This window comes from Eimeria mitis, genomic scaffold (assembly GCF_000499745.2).
Source record: "Eimeria mitis Houghton genomic scaffold, Emh_scaff2784, whole genome shotgun sequence".
Taxonomy (NCBI): domain Eukaryota; phylum Apicomplexa; class Conoidasida; order Eucoccidiorida; family Eimeriidae; genus Eimeria; species Eimeria mitis.
In genome coordinates, this window is record NW_013571123.1 from 462 (window position 1) to 842 (window position 381).

Genomic DNA, 381 nt, shown 5'->3' on the forward strand with positions numbered 1-381 from the left:
GGGAGAGGCGGAGCGGGGGGCGACGCGGGATCCGATCCCCGCGCCGCCCGTGTCAGCTCCCCTCGATCCCAGGCAGAATTATAATATTTTTTAAGTGTATTTATATTTATGTTGTTTGTATGAATATATTTTTATTTGTTTTTTTTTTTTGTTGCGGTGTATAGGTGTATACACTGTATATGAGGGTAGGTGCACATACACTCTGTCTTTTGTGTGTCTACACTGGCGCTGGTATTCTTTATTTAAATAAAAATATTTAATTTATAAATTTAAAATATTTAATTTATTTTTTGTATAAAAGGAATTTGTTTCTTCTCTCCTGCATGCGTAAGCCCCCATATTTTTTTTTTTTTTTTTTTTTTTTTTTTTTTTTTTTTTTTT